Raw genomic sequence first — 25,149 nt, 5'->3', positions numbered from 1 at the left:
CATAAACGTGATGGAGCACTGGATGACAACCTTTAGGCTCAAACTTAATTTAGAAAAGACAACTTTCTTTGTTGCTTCGCCACATCCGCTTGACACCAAATCACCACTATGTATCAATAATCTTAATTACCCTATCCAACCTACCATAAAGATACTAGGTGTAACTTTGGATCAGTGCCTAACCATGAGAGACCAGGTGGACTCCTTGATCAGAAAGGGATTTTTCACTCTCTGGAAACTCAGATCCATTAAAGCTTATTTCGATACAGCGGCATTCAGAACCCTAGTCCAATCCCTCGTACTGAGTCTACTTGACTACTGCAACATCGCCTATTTAGCAATTTCCCAAAAGAACATGCAGCGTTTACAATTGATGCAAAATGCAGCAGACAAACTGATCTTTGGGCTGAGGAAGTTTGACCACGTGATACTCTACTACCGGCAGCTGCATTGGCTGCCAATGGAGGCGCGCGTAAAGTTTAAATTTGCCTGCTTCTGCTTCAAAGCACTACACGGACTTGCCCCTAAATATATAACGGACCTTTTCGTCTTCTCAGCCAACAGACACAAGAGAAGCTCACATTCCAACTTCGTTTCCCCCCCAGTGAGAGGTTGTAAACTGAAAAAACACCATGAACATCTTCTCTCGCACCAAGCAGCATCATGGGGTAAAGACCTAGAACAATTGCTTTCGCCCACTACTTATGAGGAATTTAGGAAACGTCTGAAAACACACCTGTTCCTAAAGTATCTAGACAACAGATCCTCTCTTCTCTTTCCCCTCTATAGCGATAAACTTGTTCTATTGATCACTCTCTCCTCAAAAATGGATTTCCTGTCCTATTAACCCTCTTTCTTCCTCCCCTCTTAAAGTCAATCAATTTGTACCTTTGCTTAATCTTTGTAAACCACATAGAACTTCACGGTATTGCTGTTATTATTATTATTATTATTATTAAATGCTGCTGAATATTAGCTAACGCATGACAACGCGTCCGTAGGATATAATGGACACATTAGGATTTAGCGCACGCTAAGACTCACTAGCGTGCCTTAGTTAAAGGACCCACAATGTGGCTTAAGCAGACAGGAGCCTCTCTAGCCTGCTAAAACCACACTGAATATTGACCCCTCATTTCCTCTAGAGCTCGTCTGTCAAACAATCAAAGCAGTTTACGTTCAGGTTATTTTCTGACAGAATAACAGAAAATTTACAATAAATAGACCTAAAAAGAAAAGAAAACCGTTTATCTTCAGTGGCCAACGTTGTGGCCAATCTAGACCTAACCTCACTAGCAATTTTCAAATGCCTTTGAACAAAAATAGATTTTTAGGTCTATTTTGAACTTCCTATAATTTGGCTGCATTCTAAGGTATAAAGGAAGAGCATTCCACAGTAATGGAGCCAAGTAGAAAAATACTCCAGCCTGCCAGGCAAAAGCGAGAGGAGAGCAAGCTGATTTTTGTCTTGACAGTGTAAATGCTGCCCTAGAACATATAGAAGTAAAAGATTAATATTTTAAATTTAATATGATAAAACAACATAGGAATTGCCATACTGAGACAGACCGAAGGTTCATCTAGCCTAGTCAGTGGCGTACCAAGGGGGTGCGGAGGGGGGGGGGGGGCGGTCCGCCCTGGGTGCAAGGCCCGAGGGGGTGTTCAGCTGGCCACTTACTGGGCCATAGGCTGCCGCTGGGGAAAGGCTGGCATTGCTGTTAACAGAAAGAAGCCGGCACCGAATTCTCCCTCCCTGCTGCTTCTCTTCCCGAGCCAAGCAACTCTAGCCGTCCGACGTCAATTCTGACGTCGGAGAGGACGTTCTTGGCCAGCCAATTGCTGCCTGGCTGGCTCTGACCTTCCTCTCCGATGTTAGAATTGACGTCAGGCGCCAGAGTTGGTCGGCCTGCGGGAAAAGAAGGAGGGCGAATTCGGCGCCGGCCTGTTTCCGATGGCCAGTGGCAGCCTTTCCCCGGCGGTGGTGGCAGCATGGTGGTGGTAGCAGCGGTGGCATGGGGGAGGGAAGGGAGAAAGAAAGAAAGGGGGGGGAGCCAGGGAGCCAGAAAGAAAGCAAGGGGGGGGGACAGGGAGCCAGAAAGAAAAAAGGGGGCAGGGTGAAAGAAAGAAAAAAATGGGGCATGGGGAAAGAGAGAGAAAGACAGACATAGAGAAAGAAAGGGGGCATGGAGAGAGAAAGAAAGAAGGGGGCAGGGTGAAAGAAAGAAATGGGGTACGGAGAGAGAGAGAGAGAAAGACAGACATACAGAAAGAAAGGGGGCATGGAGAGAGAAAGAAAGAAGGGGACAGGATGAAACAAAGAAAAAGTTTGGGGAGGGAATGAAGTCTGGAAGAAATATTGGATGCACAGTCAGAAGAATAAAGTGCAACCAGAGACTGATGAAAATACCAAACAAAGGTAGGAAAAATGATTTTATTTTCAATTTAGTGATCAAAATGTGTCCATTTTGAGAATTTATATATGCTGTCTATATTTTGCACTATGGTCCCCTTTTACTAAACTGCAATAGCAGTTTTTAGCGCAGGGAGCGTCGAGAGCAGCGTGGGGCATTCAGCGCAGCTCCCTGCACTAAAAAAACGTTATCGTGGTTTAATAAAAGGGAGGGGGTATATTTGTCTATTTTTGTATAGTTGTTACTGAGGTGACATTGCATAAAGTCATCTGCCGTGACCTCTTTGTAAACCCGCGGAATATAAATGATAATTAACATTTTCTCTGCGTACATTGTGTTTTGTGTTGGTAGATCATTTTGACTTGGCCACGAAGGTAACGGGGAGGGAGGGAGGGGAGCTGCTGAAAGACATCTAGTAATCTAGAATTATTTTTGTAAAATCATGTTTTGTTATACGACTGGCATTATTTAGACTTTAATTTCTATGAATGAATAGAATGAAAATGATATAAAATTACTTGCTTGTTTTTATGTGTGTGCGCTGAAGGAAAGTGGAGAGAGAGTGGGCTGAGGACGCTGAAGGGAAATGGGGAAGAGAGAGTGGGGAGAAGACGCTGTGTCCCTCTTAGTCCAAACATGAAGATAAACAGACCAATGTGATTAGAGTCAGTATATGCTATCACCATTAATTGCTATCAGCTGAATAGTGGGCTAAGAAATAGATTTAACAGAATTGGTGAAAGCATAAAACCCTGTGGAACCCCGCAGGCTGATAATCCATGAGATAATAACATGGTAGAGTATTTTTGATATGAATAAGCAACTTAACCAGAGTTACAGGGAGCAGGCTGGGATCGAACTCACAACCTCTAACCACTAGGCCGTCTTTGTATAGTGATGATATTTAGTTCACTCTCTGGAATCATTTCTGCTGCTCTCTAGATAACTCTTCCTCTATCTGTTTTCCACTCCATCCCACATAGTCTGGAAGAATATTCAGTGGCACTCACTGTAATATTCATGGGTAGCACCACCGAGTGCAAATATCCAGATATTGGCTCCAGTATCCATTGATTTGCTTCTCAATATCAAACTGTAAGGAAATATTGCTTTACAGAAGGGTTAGTGGATGTATACAGCATCCTCCCAGCAAAGGTGGCAGAAACAAGGGCATTATCTAAATTCAAGAAAGCGTGAAATGGGTACAGAGGATCTCTGAGGAATATGAAGGGTTGTAGAGCCAAGCTGTTGGTATGGTTGGGCAAATTTGATACATCATATAGTCTTTTTCTGTCATCTTGTTCATGTTTCTATATCCTATCCCAATCTTTACTCACTAGAGGGAACTTCTCATGCACCAATATCCCATTGCAGTTTCCATTTACTAGAGGGAGCTCCTCATATACCAATATTCTATTTCAGCCTCTGGTCTCCAGATGGAGCTACTCGCATATCAATATCCTATTCCACCTTCTGGTCATCATGCACAAATATCCTTTTCCAACATTTGGTCACTAGATGGTGGTCCTCAGACACCAATATCCTATTCCATCTTCTGGTCAATAAATGGAGTTCCTCACATATAAGAGGGGCTCCTCTCACAACAGCCACTATAGAAGACTCCTCACACTCTGTTATCATATTCCAACATTCAGTAACTGGACAGAGCTCCTCATAGCAATATCTTATTTCAATTGCTGGCCACTTGAGAAAGGTCATCACAAACTGATATCATTTTCCAGCTTCTGATAACTAGATGGTAGTCCTCAAACACCAATATCTTGTTCCCACTTCTGGTCCCTAAATGGAGCGCCTTACACTCTGCAGGGGCACCTCTCACACTACATCCTATTCCAGCCTATGATCATTAGAGGAAGTTTCTTTCACACTGATGGTCCATTCCAAATTCTAATTTCTATATGAGCTCCTCACATACCTATAGCCTCTTCTAGTCTCCAGTCGACACTTCTTAAGCAGTAGATAGTGAGGTTTCTAGAATCGAATGGACTGCAGGACCCAACACAGCATGGTTTTACAAAAGGCAGGTCTTGTCAGACAAATCTGATTGATTTATTTGACCGGGTGACCAAAGAGTTGGATGTGAGAGGGTGCTAGATGTAGCGTACTTCGACTTTAGCACAGCTTTTCACATGCTATTGCATAGGTGATTGATAAATAAACTGAGTGCAATTGGTAATGGGCCCTAAAGTGACTAACTGGATTAAAAGCTGGTTAAGTGGAAGAAGACAAAAGGTAGTGGTAAATGGAGTTGGCTCCGAGGAAAAGGATGTTGTTAGTGGAGTGTTGCAGGGATCTGTCCTTTGGTCGGCTCTATTTAACATCTTTGTGAGTGATATTGAGAAGGACTGTCTGGCAAGGTTTGTCTTTTTGCAGATGCTGCCTAGCTTTGTAATAGGGTAGACACCCTGGAGGGAGTAGATAACATGAAGCGGGATTTGGCAAAGCTTGAAGAATGGTCTGGTAATTGGCAATTAAGATTTAATGCTAAAAAATGCAGGGTCTTCCAGTTGGGTTGCAAAAATCCAGGAGAATGCTATAGTATAGGATGCAAAGTACGTCTGTGTATGGAAGAACGTGACATGGGAGTGATTGTGTCTGATGATTTCAGGGTGGCATAACAGGTAGAAAAGGTGATGGTCACAGCCAGGAAGATGCTTGGGTGCATAAGGAGAGGAACAACCTTTAGGAAAAGGGAGATGATAATGCCATTGTATAAATCTCTGGTGAGGCCCTGTTTGGAATATTGTGTGCAATTTTGGAGACCCCCACCTTCAAAAAGATTTAAATAGGATGGAATCAGTCCAGAGGGCTACTACAAAATTGGTTAGTCTTTCTCATAAATCTTATGGGGACAGACTTAGAGAACTTAATATGTATGCTCTGAAGAAAAGACGGGAGAGGGGATATGATAGAGACATTTAAATATCTCCATGGCATTAATGTACAAGAGGTGAGTCTTTTTCAAATGAAGGAAAACTCTGGAAGGAGAGGGCATAGGATAAAGTTAAGAGATGATAGGCTCAGGAATAATCTAAGGAAATACTTCTTTACAGAAAGGGTGGTAGATACAGGGAATAGTCTCCTGGCAGAGGTAGTGGAGACAAAGACTGTATCTGAATTTAAGATAGCATGGGACAAGCATGTAGGATCTCTTAGGGAGAGGAGATAGTGGATGCTATGAATGGGCAGACTGGATGGGCCATTCGGCCTTTATCTGCCGTCATGTTTCTATGATATCCCATTCCAGCATGTGGTCCCTAAACAGAGTTTTTTTACATACTACGGGGGCTCCTCTCACACGGCATCCTATTCCAGCTTATTTTCATTAAAGGTATTCCTTACACACTGATGGCCCATTCCAAATTCTGGTCACTAGAGGGAGCTCCTCTTCCACGTTCTATTCTAGCCTACATTCACTAGAGGGAGCTCCTCACAATGACATCACATTCTAGTTTCTGGTCACTAAACAGAGCTCTTCACACATTGATATCTTATTTTAGCCCCCAGTCACTAGAGTCTTTACTAACTGATGGTCCATTCCAAACACTAAATGGAGCTCTTTGCACATCCATAACCTATTCCAGACTGTATACAATCAATATAAATCAACTCAGAGGGTAGACCAAAACTTAGTCACCCCTTTCATGCCCTGGAGCACTTATGGACTTTATCCCAATCCTCAGCGACACCACTTGGGCTCAAAACACTCTCATTGCTCCAAGCTTTATGTGTCAACTCGTCACTGGATCGATCTTTTATATTATATTATTTATGTTTTTCAACTTTTGTCTATTCTATATATTCTATATAGCTTGGAGCAATGAGAGTGTTTTGAGCCCCAAGTGGTGTCGCTGAGGATCGGGATAAAGTCCATAAGTGCTCCAGGGCATGAAAGGGGTGACTAAGTTTTGGTCTACCCTCTGAGTTGATTCACTTATTGATACGCCATTTCAACCTTTTGCCATAGTTCACATTCAATATCCCATTCTGGGATGACTAGAGGGGATTTAGCAGCAGGGTATAGTGGCATTTAAGCAAACAGATATAAAGATGAACTTTAGGGGAAAATTATTGCTGGCTGTGAGCTAAGTGCATTTCTGAGAGTCAGAGTATTTTGTGAATAGATTCTTCTTGGAGTTTAAAGATGTTGAATGTTTTAGGCTTTGCTATAGTTGTGGAAACTCGTCACAACTGCAGAAACGGAGACAAAGGTTTTAATGACAGGGAAGAGCTAGAAGAAGATTATCCACCAGTTCTCTTTCAACACAGGAGCAAAGCCAAACTAGACTTCTCGAATAACTCTGGGTGAAGTTACTGGGGCTGGAAGACTCTTTCCCTGTCTGTTTTCTAGGACGCATTTTATTATAGCATTTCCTAAGTTCCTGACAGATTTAGTGTTCACAACTGGATTGCTCGTCTCTAATTGCAAACAGAGAAGGAACTCTCATTGAAAACATCTGAATGGCTAGAAGACTGTCAGGTCCCTAGTAGATTTGTTGAACTCATCATGTTCTTTGAGGTTCTTAAGAGTTGCCATACTGGGACAGACCAAAGGTCCATGAAGCCTACTATCCTCTTTCCAAGTACCTGGCTAGATCCCAAGGAGTAAAACAGATTCTAGGCTGCTTATCCTAGGAATAAGCAGTGGATTTTTCCAAGTCCATCTTAATAATGGCTTATAGACTTTTGTTTTAGGAAATTATCCAAATCTTCTTTAAACCCTGCTAAGCGAACTACTTTCAATATATTCTCTGGCAATTAATTTGAGTTTAATTACACGATGAGTGAAGAAATATTTTTTTTTCTGGTTTGTTTTAAATCTACTACTTAGTAGTTTCATTGCATGTGCTTTACCCAAGTATTTTGGGAAAGAGTAAACAAGTGATTCACATCTACCCATTCTACTCCACTCAGTATTTTGTAGACCTCTATCGTATCTCCCCTAAGCCACCTCTTTTCCAGGCTGAAAAGCCAAGTGGCTTTAGCTTTTCCTCATAGAGAAGTCACCACATGACTTTTGTTGCCCTTCTCTGTACCTTTTCTTAAATCCACTACAGCTTTTTTCAGGTGCGGTGACCAGAATTACCCCCAGTATTCGAGGTATGGCTGCACCTTAGAGAGATACAACGACATCATAACATTCTCATCTTTGTTTTCCGTTCCTATCCTGATCATTTTAACATTCTTATTTGCTTTCTTAGCTGCCGCCGCACAGTAAGCTCAGAGTTTCAATGTATCCTCAATGACGACACCGAGATCCTTTTCCTGGGCGGTGACTCCTAATCTGGAACTCTGTACCATGTAGATATTGTTCAGGTTTCTCTTTCCCACATGCATGGCTTTGCTCGCATTAAACGTCATCTGCCTTTTTGACACCCAGTCTTCAAGTCTCACAAGGTCCTCTTGCAATTTTTCACAATCCTCTTGCGATTTAACAACTTTGTGTCATCTAGTTATTCCCATGTCTAGATCACTGATAAATATGTTAAAAAGCAGTGGTCCTTACTCTTCTCCATTGAGAATATTGATCATTTAAACCCACTCTCTGTTTTCTGTCTTTCAGCCAGGACATGACCTCCTATCCCATGACTTCCTAATTTTCTCAGAGGTACTTTGTCAAATGCCTTTTGAATATCCGAATACACAATAACAACTGGTTCACCTTTATCCACACGTTCATTCAGCCCTTCAAAGAAATGCAGTAGATTGGTGAGGCAAGATTTCCCTTGACTAAATCCATTACATTACATTAGTGACTTTTATTCTGCCATTACCTTGTGGTTCAAGGCGGATTACACAAGAGGTTGTCTGGACATTTCCAGAAGAGTTAGAGTTGTACAGGTTACTTCGGAAGATTTCTCTCCTTAATCCATGCTTATGTATATATTCTGTCATTTTGTTCTTTATATTAATCTCTACCATTTTGCCCAGCACCGACATCAAGGTCACAGGTCCTAAATGTATCCACTTAGCTATGTGGGTGCTAGAACTGGATAACTACCAGTTCCTTCCCAATGCTGCCTGTTATGTGCCACTGAACTTATTTATTTTTTTTTATACCTTTCTCCCAGGGGAGTTCAGAATGGTTTACATGATTTTATTCAGGTACTCAAGCATTTTTCCTTGTCTGTCCCGGTGGTCACAATCTATCTAATGTACCTGGAGCAATGGGAGATTAAGTGACTTGCCCAGGGTCACAAGGAGCAGTGTGGGTTGGGTGCTGAGGCTGTAGCTTTAACCACTGCTACACTCTAGAAATCATAATGCAGTAAGAGTGATCCAAGTGTAGGGCAACCCAACCATTGTGACATCACTAATGAGGTTGGCTCTTAGGCATTGGTGGAATCAGATATTATGACATCACAATATCAGCTCTGGTACCAGAGAGAGAGAAACTTTTCACACTATTCAATTTTATATACTGTTCTTCCAAGGGAATTTATTCAGGTACTCAAGCATTTTTCCCTGTCTATCCCGGTGGGCTCACAATCTTGTCTAATGTACCTGGAGCAATGGGAGATTAAGTGACTTGCCCAGGGTTATAAGGAGCCTAAGAACATAAGCAGTGCCTCTGCTGGGTCAGGCCAGAGGTCCATCATGCCCAGCAGTCTGCTCACGCGGCAGCCTATCAGGTCCAGGACCTGTATAGTGATCCTCTATCTATACCCTTCTATCCCCTTTTCCTTCAGGAAATTATCTTATCCCTTCTTGAACCCCAATACCGTACTCTGTCCTATCACACCCTCTGGAAGCGCATTCCAGGTGTCCACCACCCTTTGGGTGAAGAAGAACTTCCTAGCATTGGTTCTAAATCTGTCCCCTCTTAATTTTTCCAAATGCCCTCTCGTTCTTGTAGTTTTCGAAAGTTTGAAGAATCTGTCCCTCTCCACTTTCTCTATGCCTTTCATGATCTTGTAAGTCTCTATCATATCCCCTCTAAGTCTCCGCTTTTCCAGGGAAAAGAGCCCCAGTTTCTCTAATCTCTCAGCATATGAAAGGTTTTCCATACCCTTTATCAATCGTGTCGCTCTTTTCTGAACCCTCTCGAGTATCGCCATATCCTTCTTAAGGTATGGTGACCAATATTGGACGCAGTACTCCAGATGCAGATGCACTATCGCCTGATACAATGGCAGGATAACTTCTTTCGTTCTGGTTGTAATACCTTTCTTGATGATACCTAGCATTCTGTTCGCCTTCTTAGAGGGTGCTGAGGCTGTAGCTTTAACCATTGCACCACACGCTCCCCCAGAGGTTGAATGGTCAGGATTGGAATAATTTAAGTGGTCCAGAGCCTCTCCTGCCCACTTAAATTACTTTGAATTTCAGGTGGAAAGTCTTCTTTGAGGATACTGGAGTACTATGGGATTTTCTTCTCCGGATAGTAAATGCCAGATACAGTAAAAAAGGGAAGATTATTTAATGGAGAAGCTTAATCAGGAAAAGGAGAATTTTTATCCAGTAAGAATCTTTATAAGGTGATATATGGGGTCGCTGAGCCCCTCTTGCTGCTTTCCCTGGGAGTGGGAGCATCACAGCTTCAGAAAATACAAGACAGGCTTGGTAGTCTCAGCCTGTCACCTCCCATTGAGAGATGACGTGATGCAGCTGTTTTTTTCTGGGAATGAGAGGTGATTAGTTGGGGGCCGCGGAGCCCCTCTTGCTGTTTTCTCTGGGCGTTTGCAGTCTTGTTAACTGGTTCTGTTTCAAAAGTTAAAAGCACTTTCATTCAGGCTGCTTTACCTTCAAAACAGCCCAAAGCCACAGTTTGAGATCTTGCTAACTGATTCTGTTTCCAGTGTTAAGTACACTTTCAGGTGGCTGTACCATCAGTTTGGCTCAATGTGACAATGATTTTGCTTTATCTACTGTCACTCCTATGTGAGTATGGCCTAAAGAAGGAATGGGTGACAAGGCAAAGCTTATTTTGAATATGCTGCTTGACAAAATTGAAAACATTTCAAAAATATTGGGCAAGGACAATCACAAACTGCAAGAAATGGGGGATCTAATCCAAGAGTTGCTACATAGACATATCCACAAGCATAAGGTCCAGTGGCGTACCTAGAGTATGTAGCACCCGGGGCCCATCATTTTTGACACACACCCCCCCCCATGTAAAAAATATATTTTTTGTAATGACCATGAAACGGAATAAATGGTCAGAATAGAAACAGGCAGTGAAAATTTTTTTTTATTGAACCTCATATATTACATTACATTACAAGCAGTGCTGTTACAAACATATTCTGAAGGTCAATGCTAAGGTTAACAAAGTTTTCTTCCTTGGACCAGAAGGAGATACTGACAAACCACTGGAAGAGATCCCAAAACAACTACCCAGGCACAACACCCAAAGACCCACTCAGTGTGTGAAACAGTTGAGTGGAGTCGACTAACTGGGGGGTGGAAATGGGCCTGGAATTTGCTCAGCAGAATTTCACAGACCACCTCTTCCTCTCAACACATTGACACGCTGCCACCACCACTAGGAACACCTCACCGAGTCGGCCAGCAATGCTTATAAACTTTATAAAACACATTATTATATTTTCTTATAAAGCACATATTTTAACTGAACTCTGACATCCTCAGCCTTTCCATTCACAAAAACAGAAGGAAGAAAAGTTCCCATTTCCTGCTGTCTCATGTCCCCGGCCTATACAATATTTTTCTTCTGCAGACCCTTCAAAAGTCTGACCAAATCCTCGTTTCACTTGCATTATAAAGTACTGAGGATGCCATCTCTCCCCAATCCCAGGTCCTAAAGTCTACGACAGTATCACAAACTAGTGCTGCCAGATTCAGGAAAAAAATTTTCAATTCAGCCTATTGAATTTGTTTATCGATTCGATTTTCTTGCCCAATTGGGTGTTTTTTTCAAACATCCTGGTGGGTTTATTTTATAGCTTTTTCACCCCCCTTTGGCTTCTCCTGTGGTGTAAATAAAATAAAGAAACAAAAAGGACTTTTCCTCTCTCTGTTAAATCCTAGCTCACGTTTGCGGTCTAACACCAGCTCTGGTAGGATACACATTTCAAATCTGACATATTGTAATCACAAAACAGAAAATAAAATTAGTTTTTCTACCTTTTGTTGTCTGGTTATTTTTCAAATCTTGTTGGTCCAAGGCTCTGGTTGTCTTCTGATAACTTGCTTGCCAGGGTCTCCTTCTTCTTTCTCCGTGCTAACCATCCATCTTCCATCTCTGTCCTCCCCTTCAGTTTCCCTTCCCTCCCCCGGATGTCTGGCATCTTTCCTTTTTTTCGTCTCCCTCCACAGATCCACCTTTTCTTAACTACCCTTTCATCCAGCATCTCTCCCTCCTTCCCCACCACCCCAGGGTCTACCATCTCTCTCTTTCTTTTCCCAACTATCCTCCTAACCAGTATCTCTATTCCCCCCTCCACAACATCCCTTGTGTCCAACTTCTCTCCCTTTCTGTTCCTACCCTCCCTAAAACCCATGGTCCATCATCTCTCTCCCTCTCCTCTATTTTCATACCCATTATTTCTTCCCACCCAAAGTCTGGCATATGCACGTCTCTTCGAACCCCTCCCCCTTCCCTCCGTGTACTTCTACACCAGGGCCCCCCTCCCCTGAAGGCCTGTCCCCCCCTTAAAAGTCTGCATCCCATCCCTGAAGGCCTTCCCCCCCCTTTAAGGCCTGCACCCCCCCGAATGCCTGTCCCCCCCTTGAAGGCCTGCCTGCCTGCCTGTTCCCCTTGAAGACCTGCCCCTCCCTTGAAGGCCTGCACCCCCCTGAAGGCCTGTCCCTCCCTTGAAGGCATGTCCCCCTGAAGGCCTGTCCCTCCCTTGAAGGCATGTCCCCCTAAAGGCCTGTCCCTCCCTTGAAGGCATGTCCCCCTGAAGGCCTGTCCCTCCCTTGAAGGCATGTCCCCCTGAAGGCCTTGCACCCGGGGCGGACCTCCCCCCCCCGGCCTCCCCCCCCCATTAGTACGCCACTGTAAGGTCCATCATGGAGAAGCTGAAATGTCCAAAGGAAGAAATGGTCATCATAAAGCACAAAGTACGGAGAAGACAATGAAGGGATATTCTCTCCTTTTGTGGTCTTTGCAAAGTTCATCAAAGATCTGGAAAAGAGGAGAAATGATCCTGGCTTCTTATTCAGCACACTCAAAGCTAACAAGACTAGCCTCTTTTAAGAAGTAAAACAATGCAAGAACACCGCCCACAGAATTAACACCTTCTGACCTTCCTCCCACTACAAAATAGAGGACCAGAACCAACAACGTGCTTGACTTCAGACAGAATCCCATGAAAGAATGTAAAGAGCTGCTCAAATGTCACAGAATCTACTACAAATGCTAGGCTTCCTCAAACCATCTTGCTAAAGCTTGTAAAGCCATCAAAATGCACAGAATGCTCATAGCAGCAACCAACATGTCAATGACATTCACCCAGATGGTAAATGATCTAACAGCTTAGGAGACTCAGCACTGAGTCAAATCTTGGTAGGGAGGTAGAGAAAGAGAGGACATCAATTCCTGAGGCTATTTGAAAATGTAAAAAAATGTGGAGGAAGCTGAACCAAGGTATGCTTAATCAAGGTGTATCCCAAAGGACATGAGAAGGCAATCAAGATGTACGTCATCATAGATGAAGAAAGTAACAATTATTTAGTGATATCAAGAGTTCTCTGACTTGTTCAACATCCATGAAGAGTACTCACAACAGCCTTAAAACTTGTGCAGGGAAGAAGGGCAAGTGGCTATATAACAGAGGAATTAGAAACATAGAAATGTGATAGGCAGATAAAGGCCAAATGGCCCATCCAATCTGCCCATCCGCAGCATCCACTATCTCCTACTCTCTCTATGACAGTGTATCTCAAACGATGTGCCTCCTGAGATTCCAAGTGTGCCACAGCATACTGAAGAGGAAGAGAGGCGCCTGCCAGCTGACTTCCCTACACGGTACAGCACCAGCACTGCCCAATTCGCCAAGGGCCTGCATGTTTCCCCCTTCTCTCTAGCGTCCTCTGGCTTCCCCTCTGGCCTCCCAGTCTCACCTTTTAAAGCTAATTACAGCAGCCAGCAGAGGACCACCAGTAGGTAAAATGATTTTATTTTCAATATAGTGATTGAAATGTGTCAGTTTTGAGAATTTATATCTGCTGTGTATATTGTGTGTATATGAAAAATGGATGGAAAAAAATTGCATTACAATTAGTAAAGGGGATGGGATCTGGGGCAGAGCTTGGGTGGGCCTAGGGAGGTCTGTGGTTGGGGTTCTCAGTTGATATTTGTTAGCGGGTACTTAGTTTGAAGTAGTTGAGAAACACTGCTGTAGGCATTCAGCTAGTGCCAGTGCCTCTCCTCTCTGGCCCTCTTTCCTGCTGGCACCCCATACTGGTGTCTCGGGGCCTATCTGGAGGGACTCTGCACATGCACGGACGTCAATGTGATGATGTCATGCATATGTGTGATGTCATCACAGCAATGTCTGTGCACTTCTGGGTGCCTCAAGCCGTGGCCACTACCTTTAGTGTGTCCCGGCTCGGGAAAGTTTGAGAGACACTGATCTAAGAGATCCTACGTCTGTCCCATGATTTCTTGAATTCAGACACAGTCTTTGTCTCTACCACCTCTGTCAGGAGACTATTCCATGCACCTGCCACTCTTTCTATAAAAAAGTATAGATTACTCCTGAGCCTTTCACCTTTTTTTGCAGCATCAAGTTACACCTGCCCACTTCATTGAATACAGCCAGATACCAGACAAAAAGGATGAAATTCTCACACCAGAGGTCATCAGCACTACCCTTACCTGATACCTGTAGTTGACCATCTTCTGATTTTGGATCCAGATGCTGGAATCCCACTTCTACTTAATAGAGGTGCACTGAATATAATCAGAGTTCATCAGATATGCATTGGCCAATATGAACACAGAACACAAAAGCCATGAGTCATAAGGCCTACCTTCTCCGTAGAGGAAAAATAGTTCCTGAGAATCATGAGCAAAGAGTTCTTCAAAGATGAATCCATGATGGAACCTCTTCCACTTCACATGCCCAGACCTTGTCTTCCCAATAACAGAAACAATACTTTCTTTTTTAATCATTTTTAGTAGTCAAGCAGCCAATACAAAAAAAACATGGAACACAAAGCACACATCAATGCGACCCAACAACAGTGAAAAGGTCACCAGAGATGAGACAGCACTTTGCTTGCCAGTGGCCATGGAGAGCCATCTCAACCTCTGAAGAAGAATAAAGAATGTTGGTACTTAACCACTGTTGGGGTATACCACCCACAGAAACGAAGGCAAATTTGAACCGTATTCGACTCCAGCACCCAATTCCAATGGACTTCATTGAATAAGTGCTTCTCGCTGGACCTGACCTGACCAACAGCCTATTAGGGTTTTTATCCAGTTCAGAAATGAGCCCATCTTCCTAGCAGCCAACATTCAGTTGCTGTTTTGTCCTACACAAAGACTACAGAAATCTTTTTGATCGACAGGGGACTCACATGGATCTCATTCTGGTGGGAGAGATTTTGGATTCTAGAGTATTCCACTGGAAGACCCAATAGTTAATTAATTGGAAAGACTTCCATTTAGAGAAGAGGTTCTGGGTCAAACCTCTTCATATCCCTGCCATCCTGAAGAAATATCTGGCCAAATGTCCTGTGGATGCTCCAGAGGTTGCTCTTAAAAAGCAAGAGTTAATGTGAGGTTCTGCCACCAGCCTTCAGGGGAAAGTTTTGCTGGGGTGAATTTCTGACCTCCTTCCAATTGGTGTCAGTGTACCTCACTAGGCAGATTGGCCATGTCTGATCACACAGGGTTACTCTTTCCTGCTATCTAGTTTCTGTCTGGACTCCTATATAATCCTTGTCACTAATTTTTTTTTGCTAGAGCTTGTGCTACACTTCTTGATGTTATCTTCTGCTTTGGTGGCCTTCTTCTCACGGGATCCTACTCTCATGTCTATTCGATCATTTGCTGTATCGCAGTTTCTAAAATAGACCAGTGCAGTTTACAGTAATTAAAACAGAAATATGACAAGAACTACAAATTGATGTACTAACGAATGTATTCAACTAATTAGATGTGTCTTGATCCTCTTCAGTCCTTTTGACTCTACCCCTGCCTTGTTCCTCAGCAGGGCGTGCCCTGCATTTCTGTCTTCACTGGGGTTCCTCTGTTTTGTATTTCTCTCCTCAAGTTCTGGGTTCAGGCCGTGAAGACCTGATGGCTAAGGGCAGAAGTCTTGCTCGTTCTTCTCCTGGACCAGAGATGCTGTGTCCTGTGAGGAATCGATCCATGGACATAGCCTACTTGCCACTTCTGGGTCTCCTTACGACAATCACGTAGCCACTGTTCAGATAGAAGTTCTACATATCTAGATTTTTTTTTTTCAACTGCTGTAGCCAACATTTAATAAAAATGCTGACCGGAGCAGCTGCAAATCAAGTTGCAAGTGTCTGAATATTAACCAACTCCAACAGCAATGAACAAATAGCTACACCATTTTTAAAGTGTCTTTTTGTGAATCAGTCATTGCTACAAATGTGACCTTGGTTGCGGGCTTGTGTGTTGCCACGCTGTGAGTCGTGCTCATTAAATTGCTGTCAGTTTCCACCTTTAGTTCCTGCATAAAAGAACTGGATCACAGCGTACAGGATGTGTTGATCTATAGTTACATTTAAGAGGGTAAAGGGTCAAGGGAGTACAATAAATGGTCATGTTATCTGCTGCTATTAGCTAAAAAAAAAAAAAAATGAACACACGTGTTTTCTTATCCATTGCATTTGTAGGAGATTGATTTAAACAGCAAAGTGAGCAAGTCTGAGTCACGGAGTAGCCAGACATGGAGTGTTACGGAAAGAAGAGAGTTTACTTTAAAAGCTGGACTCGGTCCAATGTCCACACTTTGGCAGCTCCATTACTGTCTTTGAGTGAGAGCAGCAGCAGCGCTGGGATGAGTAAGTTCACACGGGGTAAGAGTGAAAGCACAGGATGCCTGGTTTGGGATGAGTTCCTGACAACAGCTACAGAAGGCTCTATGGCAGGGGGGTCAAAGTCCCTCCTCGAGGGCCGCAATCCAGTCGGGTTTTCAGGATTCCCCCAATGAGTATGCACGAGATCTATTAGCATACAATGAAAGCAGTGCATGCAAATAGATCTCATGCATATTCATTGTCTAAACAACAACGGGATTTATGTTTGAATATATTTATCAAGATTTTCAATAAAGTGCAAAGAAAAATCACACAGCAAAGCAAACCAAGTACTCTTACATGTGCACAAACCAAACCCCCTCCCCCGCCTCAAGAAAGACAAAATTCAATAGTCCACCATGTAGCTTGTGGCCCCCTTCACAAATTCAGTAATCTGCTGCGAGCCTGGGGAGTCAGGTCCATCCAGAAATGCTCCCAGATCCGACAGAAACGGCGACCCGGTCGCCAACAACGGGATTTATAATATCATATATTAAAACATAATTTCATAAACAAATATTATAATTCCATAAATTATCACAAATCAATCATTTACAATATTTATTACATTATATTGTTTTTTAAAATATCATATTAACCACAAGTGTATCTGAACCCTTACCAACCTACCCATTAAAAGTTCATATCAAAAATGCATCACTGCCCATATAATATACTAAAAAGTCTTCAATACTGTGCAAACTTTTCACTTTCTAGATTAGTTCTTCCAATAAACTCTTTCTTCATGCTCCATACGCGTATTTGCTCAGTTTGTGGAGAAGAATGGTGCATGGAGCATGAAGAAAGAGTTTATTGGAAGAACTAACCTAGAAAGTGAAAAGTTTGCACTTTATTGAAAATCTTAATAAATATATTCAAACATAAATCCCGTTGTTGTGTAGACAATGAATATGCATGAGATCTATTTGCATGCACTGCTTTCATTGTATACTAATAGATCTCATGCATATTCATTGGGGAAATCCTGAAAACCCGACTGGATTGCGGCCCTCGAGGAGGGACTTTGACACCCCTGATATAGAGAATGTGTCAGTATTGACTATTGCAATGTGGAAATTGCCATTGTTCTCCTTTGGCACGTTTAACAAAGACTGGTTATTTAAAATTTTTTCAAAAGACATCTAGTTGGAAATGGAATGGCACTAGCAGTCTGCCTCACAGACCCATAACTTTCCGTATATGCCTTTAACTTATTTGGATTTGCAATTCCACCTTACACAAATGAAACAAAGCATTTTATAATATCACCTACATAAAACAGATAGGAACGTATAGAGAACAAGCAGCGATCGCAAACATATTTATTCATTTTTATGGCCCGTCCTCCCCAGAAGCCCAGAACGGGTTACAAGGATACATACAGAAAGTTTTTAGGAACAGAGGTACATACATTACAGAGTCAATAACATGCTACAGGATCAAAACACAAACCTATAGAATCAATAACTTACAGCTTATAGAGAATGCGACTAAGAACACATGCGTTGCAGAATCTAAGAAAATAAATCATAGAATCACGAATGGGTATTAACATATTTGCAGTGAACGGTAGAAGAACCGGTTGGCAGGCACAGGTGTTCACAGATAAGGTACGTTGAAGCAAGGTCTGTCAAAGTTTGAGACCAGAATTGATCCGGTCCATGAAAAGAAACATCTTTACTGTTTTCGGAAGGTCAGTAGGTTATCAATTGCCCTAATGGCAGGAGGGAGTTGATTCCATAATTTAGGTATGCTATAGGAATATGATCGCTTTCAGGCTGTCTCCCGGTGGAGGGTTGGAAAGTCTGAGTTCTCGTTGTGAATGGAGGGACCGCTGAGAGTGGTATATTGGGAGCTTCTTCATTACATAGTCAGGTGTCATGTCATGGAAGTATTTAAGCGCTAATACTGGTTGTTTGAAGATATTGCATTGTTGTATTGGGAGCCAGTGGACCTGGATCAGTGCTGGGGAGATATGGTCGAAAGGGCCAAGGTTTTTTAGGAGTCACACTGCAGCATTTTGGACTTTTTGTAGACAGTTCTGCTCAAAATTAGATTGTTGGTGCCACTAGGTTTGAACATATAACACCGATCTTGTTTCAGTTGCATTGGCTGCCTGTTCAAGCTCAAATTGAATTTAAGATACTTTGATTTACAAATTGATCCATACACAACTTTCAGTAGCAATTAGTCATCTTTTCAAAGTATATCACCCAGCTAGGAAATTGCAATCTGTGAAAGTGCCTCATTGAGACAGGTGAGATCAAGGAGTTGTCGTCATTCCATGATAGCAGTTCAAGATGCGTTGATGTGGAATACTGTACCACTTGAAGTAAAGAAAGAGTCTACTTTATTAAGCTTAAGGAAATTGCTAAAAACTGAACTGGACAATATTTTTCAGAATGATTTCTGTTTTACATGAAAATTTGATGAGCAAGCAGATTTGATGTTTGTACCTGCAGTATTTAATATGAAAGTTTTACTGTTTTTATTTTAATTGTGAATGTAATTGTGCAACTTGCACAGAACTATAAGATGGAGCGAGTAATACATTTTTTAATAAAATTCCTTTCCCTTGACATCATTGATCCAGCGCTGCAGGTGCTGCATCGATGGCTATTGACCAAAAGCCTTTGTGCAAATCTTCAAGGAACAACTCAATGAGTTTTGCCGAAGGGAGCTCGGTGACACAAATTGCACTTGATACTGGTGCATAAATCATCTCCCTTGGTACTGACTCAGCCTAAGTTTAGCACATTGAAGCTGCATGGTACTGATTCCAGGTCTACACCAACATGCCACTATTGACACTCTTCCAGTAGACATCAACGCTCCCCATCAAAAACTTTAAAAAATACTTTTCAATGTTCTCAGTCCTAAAGCATCTGAGATTCTACCTATGCCTTATGACCTGTCTTCAGGCATATTACTGAAAGCACTCAGTGTGAATTATCTGCTCTGGGACATCCCATCGTATCCCTCTCCTCTTCCCTTTTTCCATCAATATGTCATGTACCTCAAGAAAGCTCTAAAATTGTCAAAAACGGAGCCCAGAGCATGGATCCTTGATCCTTCGATTGTGATAAGACTTCAGTTCCATCTGTACTCTCCTTCAGGAGTGCTCCTTAAGAACTGGGAAACTCTTCTTTCCCTCACTGTTGCTCCCAGCATATTTGTCTGTATCGACCCTCAATTGAGTTTCCTAATTTCCAGCTCTAAACTAAACTAAACTAAACTTAAGTTTATATACCGCATCATCTCCACGGATGTGGAGCTCGGCACGGTTTACAAGAACTTAAAATATAGGAAGAGAAGGAAAAAAAAAGTTTACATGAACTTATATATAGAAGAGAAGAGTAAGGGGGGATAGAATTACATTTTAGTGAAAAGCCAGGTTTTCAGTTGCTTGCGGAATAATTGGAGGGAGCCCAGGTTCCACAGCGGGGTAGTAAGGTCGTTCCAAAGACCTGTGATTCTGAAGAGAAGGGATTTTCCCAGTTTGCCTGCATAGTGAATACCGTGTAGAGAGGGGAAGGATAGTTTATACCTTTGGGCAGGTCTGGTAGAGTCAGGACTCAAGGAGTTATAAGATAGTGGGATTAAGGTAGGAAGGATGCTGTGAATGATCTTAAAAACCAGGCAGGAGCATTTGAAATGGATTCTGGAAATCACTGGGAGCCAGTGAAATTTGGCTAGGAGTGGGGAGACATGGTCAGACTTGCGTTTTGCAAAGATCAACTTGGCTGCAGTATTCTGGATTAGCTGGAGTCTTTGAAGACTTTTTTTTGATAGGCTTAAGTAGATGGTATTGTAGTAGTCTAGTTTGGAGAGGATGATGGATTGGACAAGGACGGCAAAATGTTGTTGGCGAAAATAGGATTTTACTTTCCTCAGCATGTGGAGGCTGAAAAATAATGATTTAGCCAAGGAGTTGAGGTGGTCATTGAGGGAGAGAGAAGAATCGATAATGATGCCAAGGACCTTGCTTGAGAACTCAAGCTGCAGTGCAGCGCCTGAGGGTAGTGTGAAGAGGGTGGGCAGGTATTCTAATTTTGGGCCGAGCCAGAGTAATCTTGTTTTTGATTCATTCAATTTCATCTGTACCGAGAAGGACCAGGAATGGAGTCTCATTATGCAAGCTGTAATGTTCTCGTGGAGGTTGGTGAGGTTCTGGTCTGTCTCAAGGAGGACAAGGATGTCATCAGCGTATGTGTAGATTGTTTAAAGGGGGGATAATTGGAGGAGTTTCAGGGAGGACATATAGATGTTAAAGAGAATAGGGGATAGGGGTGATCCCTGAGGGACACCCAAGATGGTGTCCAAGGAACGGACATGGTGCCATTTGTGTTGACAGTGTAGGAGCGAGAGCGTAAGAAGTTTGAGAACCACTTTAGGACGGTGGAATCAATTCCTATCTCGGAAAGTTGAAAAAGTAGTATGTCGTGGTGGATAACATCGAAAGCTGCAGAGAGATCGAATTGTAATAGGACAGTGAATTTGTTATGAGAATGTAGTTGTTGCACCTTAGAAATTAAGGAAACTATTCGGTGCTGAAGCTGGGTCTAAAGTCATATTGGTAGGGATGGAGGATGGAGAATCTCTCTAGGTAAGAAGAGAGCTGGGTGGCGACTATGGCCTCTAGCAGTTTAGTTAGGAGAGGGATATTTGCTATGGGGCGGTAATTAGATGGTAAGGAAGGGTCGAGATCGGCTTTTTTCAGAAGAGGGGACAAGGCAATGTGTCCCATTTCTGTGGAGAACAGGCCTGATAGTAAAGAGGAATTTATAAGCCTGGTAAGGGAGGAGATGGCCTACGCGGGAATGTTTTCGTAAAGATAGAAAGGGAAAGGATCCAGGATGCAATTGCAGGATTTCAGTTTGAGACAGAGTTTAGAGATCTGGGATTCAGATATGAGTTCAAAGGCAGTCCAGAATCTATCAGCAGGGATAGGGTTGGAGTCGTTGGGAGGCAGAGAATTGTAAGAGACCGCTGGGGGGAAAGAACTCCATAAGGTAGTAATCTTTTCGTTGAAATATTTAGCTAGGTCGTTTGCGGATGGGGGGGGAAAGGGGAAAGGTGGAGTCATTTTTTGAGGTTAGGTTGCGCCAGATGTTGAACAGTGTACTATTTTGGTTTTTTGATCTGGTGATTTTATCTCCATAGAAATTCTTCCTTGCTTTTTTTAGTACTGTGTTATAGAACTTGATGTTGTCTCTCCAGGATTGTCTGTCTGAAGGGGATTTTGATTTTTTCCATTTACGTTCCAGGGCTCAACATTTCTGCTTTAATTCCCTGTGGTATGGAAGATACCAGGGAGCCTTGCGAGAGTGGGAGATAGGTTTAGTAGACAAAGGGGCAAGAGCACGGTAGGTAGTCCCAGAAAAGGTTACCCAATTATGCCAGTTGGAATCTGGGTTGGCATGTTTAGGAAAAGGGGGGGAGTTGATTGAGAAATTGGGTCCAGAACAGTTCACTCGTGAATTTTTTGCGGTAGGTGATAGAGTTTGTGGGTCGGGGTGGAGTGCCAAGATGAGACATGAAAATGGGAAGGCAGAAAGAGCCTAGAAGGTGATCAGACCAGGGGACATGTTCCCAACGGGCCTCTTCGGCAGAAGTTTTGTGCTCGTTCAGATCAAGGAAGCTGATGATGTCTAGTGTATGGGTGGGCGAAGGAGTGGTGAAGCCTAGGGAGATGAGGAAGTCTTTGAATTCGGTTGCATCCTTGCTGGTGTTATCATCTAGGTGGAGATTAATATCACCAATGATCAGTAGTCTCTGGAATTTTAGGAAGGCCCTTGTTATGGTCTTGAGAACGAGTTCAGAGGATTTGTTCCAGGGGGTTGGTGGGCAGTAAAGTAACAGGATACCTAATGGGTAGGGATGAAGTTCATCGTTGACTGAAGCTAACATGAATTCTAAAGAGGTATGGCTGCCCTTTTCAAGGAGCTGGACATCGAAGAATGATTTGTAAAGCAGAGCCATGCCTTCTCCTTTCCGGTTGATTCTAGGTGAGAAGAGGCCATAGTAGCCAGGGGGACAGAGTTCATTTTGTGTGAATAAATCATCTTTTTCGATCCATGATTCTGTGATGCACAAGAAACCTGGATCAAAGTTTCCGAGTAGGTCTTTTAGTATTTGGGTCTTATTGCGGACTGATCTGGCATTACAGTAGAGTGTTGGGACTGGGGTGAGAGAGTCGGAGGTAAGGATGGGTAGGTTGGCTGGAGGAACAGGCTTTAAAGAGGTGTGATTGACTCTAACATACTGAGCTTCCTGGGCTACATCATTGTTACTCCATGATTTCCACTTTGAAACTGGCACTTTTATTCATGGTTCTCCACTGTGCACACTCGCATTCACAGTATCATTGAGACTATTTCAGGAATTCACCATGGGAGTAGAGTCTGTAAGATGATATTCCCCTTTTTTGTGCACTATAACTATGAAGTAAACAGGATCTACTCACTATAACTATGAAGTAATTGCGGATGTACTCACTGGAGGAGCGAAGAGAGAGGGGGGACATGATTGAGACCTTTAAGTATATCACAGGGCATATAGAGGTGAAAGATGATATCTTCAGTCTTACAGGGCCCTCGGTAACCAGAGGACACTCGCTGAAAATCAGGGGAGGGAAGTTTCAAGGTGATGCTAGGAAGTATTTCTTCACCGAAAGGGTGGTCGATCATTGGAACGAGCTGCCTCAGCAGGTGATTGAGGCCAGCAGTGTGTTAGATTTTAAGAGAAAATGGGATATTCACGTGGGATCTATAGGGGAGTAGAAGTCAGGGAGTGGATCATTGGTATGGGCAGACTCGGTGGGCTGTGGCCCTTTTCTGCCGTCAATTTCTATGTTTCTATGATCTGTTTTTTTCTGCTTAGTTTGGACCCTAACAAGCATGGCACGACTTATCTGTTTGTTACTCTATCATGTGATCATAACTTGTAGCATGGCGTAGGGTGGATCATCTATCCCATCCATCACATCAACTCTGCTATATTACATTACCAGGATTCTAATGGAGGGATCCAATCTGGGTATAGAGCCTGTTTAGTTGGATCCCCTCCCACATTTTTTCCATGTCAAAAAGAGCCACTATTGGGATATAACCCTTCACCTGGATCGCCTTCTTTTCCTTTACTATCTGTTTCATCCATATTCTCCACTGAGGCCTGAAGATGAAGAATACTACATAGACGGATCACTAATTCGGTTCCCTCAGCAGGATCAACCAGGTTCTTCAATACAGAATGTCTTCCACTGTATCATCAATGCTACTACAGTACTCTGGGAGATATTCACTCTATTCTCTTGGAATATCTTACCTTACTATCTTTTTCCTAATGTCAAATGGACAATGTCCAGATCAACCTTCATCTCCATCTCCTTAATTCTAAAGACCTTGGAGGCTTGGGGCTGGCTGTAGGGGAGGAAGAGGCCAATATACATCCTATTTAGGATGTTTTGTTATCTTTATATGCCTAGGCCTATTCTTAAGCCTTTCCTCATCCATTCTACCAGCTGACTAAACTATGAACAGGTTCACACTCTATCTTCGACATCCGTTCTGGACCTCTAAACTAACCCTTTATTTTTCCAGCAGCTATTTTTCTGAGGCTTCCACTAAAAAAGAACCTATTTCTATTCCAAATATTGCTTCCCTTTGGAGTGGTACGGTTTTCTACCTGTCTACTGATGTGGAGTATATCTAAGAACATGTATATCTACACGTTTGTATCATTGCTCAGTGGTCTTGTGCAGGGCTCTGTAAACCGACCCTGATCCAAATTAAATTTCAACTCTATTACCGGTTTCAAGTCCCTACCCTGCTGATATCTTTTATTTCTACAGTATTCCGCATAGAATTGCAGGATATGCAGAATATAAATTTTTAAAATAAATAAATTTCTCAGTTAAAGTCACCTTCGGCCCTGACTTTCCATTTTTCTCAATGGCTCACAAGAGCAACAAGGGCTCCCTTCCAGGCTAAGGCTGAGAGCATGTAAACTCTCTCCACCAGCTGTACAGATTGAAATCTCTGCTGGTGACTACAATACGCTGAACTTCAAAGGATTTCCAATCAAAATTTATCTCAGTTATCTCACAACGTTACCATTCACATCCTGTGATGTTGGTTTTGTCGCTCACTGCAACCACTCCAAGTCACATATCACTTATTTCTTTTACTTGGAAATCCGTGCTGTTTGCAGTAGCTACTAGGTACTCCCTCTTTCGGGTTCCAAAGTCGAGTCTGCGCATTTTTCATTCCCCCATGTCAATATGTCTGGTCTTCTTCCATTCTTACGGCCTCTTTTACAAAGCCACACTAGCAGCTGTGCTGCGCTAACGGCCCCGAAGCCCATAGAGATTTAAAGGGCTTCAGGGCTGTTTTTCATGGTTTCTCTGGCTTCTATTGCTATAATGCAAAATTAATGCCTTGTACTGAGTCTATGAATCTTTACCACTGGGCTACTGAACTTTCTGTTCTACCGCCAGCCTTTCTGGATCCCTGATGAAAGGAAGGAAAGGGGAACCAAGAGCTACCATAATCTGGTTGTGAATAATGGAGAAGTACAGGAAGAAAAAAATACGTGTACTAATGGAAGTAAATAGTTCTATTCTGTTCCAGATTTTTATTTTTAAATGAGAATAGAAAAAATAAACTAGAGAAAAAGGTCAAGCCTGTGGAAGAACAGCTTGGGACCAAACTATCAGTTTACCCTTGAACTAAAACATATCAACTGAAGG

Source organism: Geotrypetes seraphini, chromosome 3, assembly GCF_902459505.1.
Source record: "Geotrypetes seraphini chromosome 3, aGeoSer1.1, whole genome shotgun sequence".
In the NCBI taxonomy this organism is placed as follows: domain Eukaryota; kingdom Metazoa; phylum Chordata; class Amphibia; order Gymnophiona; family Dermophiidae; genus Geotrypetes; species Geotrypetes seraphini.
Note: the sequence above shows the minus strand (reverse complement) of the source record.